This window comes from Odontomachus brunneus, unplaced genomic scaffold (genome assembly GCF_010583005.1).
Source record: "Odontomachus brunneus isolate Ranch 3 - 2012 unplaced genomic scaffold, Obru_v1 Obru_scaffold_370, whole genome shotgun sequence".
Taxonomy (NCBI): domain Eukaryota; kingdom Metazoa; phylum Arthropoda; class Insecta; order Hymenoptera; family Formicidae; genus Odontomachus; species Odontomachus brunneus.
In genome coordinates, this window is record NW_022639820.1 from 77332 (window position 1) to 79446 (window position 2115).

The following is a 2115-nucleotide window of genomic DNA, read 5'->3' on the forward strand; positions in this document are numbered from 1 at the left end:
TCATCTTAAAAAAACAATGAACAAAAGAACGGGACAAAAATGCGCAATTGATTAGCTCAATTTATAATAAATGTTCAAAAATTCTTCCATTTGCTTCAACACAAAGATGACATCGTCGAAACATTGATTGTCTCACACGCTCGAAGACAGCAGGAATATTTTGAACCTGATATGCTGCAACAGTATTTCGGGCTACCAATTCTGCTTCTGTTTCAATAGGTGTCTCATAAATGAGAGTTTTTATATGCCCCCATAAAAAAAGTCAAGCGAACATAAATTTGGTGACCGGGGAGGCCATGCGATAAGATCTCTTCGGCCTATCCAGTGGTTATTAAATCTTTGGTTAAAAGTAATTGCGCACAGTAGTCATCTTTATGTTAAAGCAAATGGAGGAATTTTTGAACGTTTATTATAAATTGAGCTAATCAATTGCGCATTTTTGTCCTGTCCTTTTGTTCATTGTTTTTTGAAGATTAAAATATATATGTGTAATTGAAATAAATTTAATTTTTCCACTTATATCTTTGTTTTTTATTAAAATCATAAAATTCTTATTTTGTACCCTGTAGTATTAAAACGAAGCGTCGTAGAGAAAAACATTATTAACAAAATATATTTGTTTTTATGTCTTCTATTTCCCCTCAAAGTTTATCGGTCTAATTTTTTTACATCCTGTATATATACTAGATGCGCAACTAAGTTTCCGGGTTTCACACATAGATGGCGCTAACGACACATGTAGTCGACATACATGTCTAAAGTTGTGATTCTTTTATAGCTTGGACATCTGTTAACAATAACCAGTCATAATACCAACACATATCGCAACGCAAAAATATTTTTTCTAACAATGAAGATGTCGAGTTTTGTGCCAAATAAACAGCATTTGCGGGAAGCTTTGCTTTTCTGCTTTAACTTGAAAAAAAATGCAGCTGAAGCACGTCGTTTGCTTAAAGAGGCCTACGGCGAACATGCACTATCGAAAACTACCTGTGAAGATTGGTTTAAACGCTTCAGAAGTGGCGATTTCAACAAGGACAAGGAGCGCTCCGGAAGACCAAAAGCAATTGAGGACGTCGATCTGCAAGCGTTATTGAATGAAGATGATACGCAAACACAAGATCAACTTGCGGAGGTATTAAATATGACTCGTCAAGGTATTTCCAAACGTTTACATGTCATGGGAAAAATTCAAAAGGAATGAAAATGGGTGCCGCATGATTTGACTGAGAGACAGATGGAAAATCGAAGAGCCACTTCCGAAATTTTGCTTTTGCGGCATGAAAGAAAGAGTTTCCTGCAGCGAATTGTTACTGGCGATGAGAAGTGGATATATTTCGAGAATCCTAAACGCAAAAAATCGTGGCTTTCACCTGGCGAAGCATCAACATCGACGGCACGGCCAAATCGCTTCGGAAAGAAGACAATGCTCTGCGTTTGGTGGGACCAGAAAGAAATCGTGTACTATGAGCTGCTGAAACCGGGCGAAACTGTCAATGGGCATCGCTACCGACAACAACTGATCAATTTGAACCATGCATTGCTCGAAAAACGGTCAGAATGGGACACGAGACACGAACGAGTAATATTGCAGCACTACAACGCTCAGTGCCATCGCACTTCCATCGCCCAGGATACCATCAAAACGTTGAAATAGGATCTGCTACCGCACACGCCGTATTCACCAGACCTGGCCCCTTCCGATTATCACTTGTTCCGGTCGATGGTGTATGGCTTGGCTGGGCTACACTTGGCCAATTTCGAAGAAGTGCAAAATTGGTTGGATGAATAATTTCGGTCCAAAGACGAGTCGTTTTATCGTCGCGGTATTCACATATTGCCAGAGAGATGGCAAAAATGTGTAGCTAGCGAGGGGCGATACTTTGAATAAACCATTTTTTGTATTTCTCTTGAAATTTTCCATTTTTCATTAATCAAAAAAACCCGAAACTTAGTTGCGCACCTAATATATATATATATATATATATACACCAGGTGTACAAGTATGAAATGCGGATTTTTTTTCCAAAAAAACACGTTAAATTCGGTTGAATGTTTATTCAAAGTATGCTCCATTGCTAGTTACACATTTTTCCCATCTTTCGGGAAATTTAT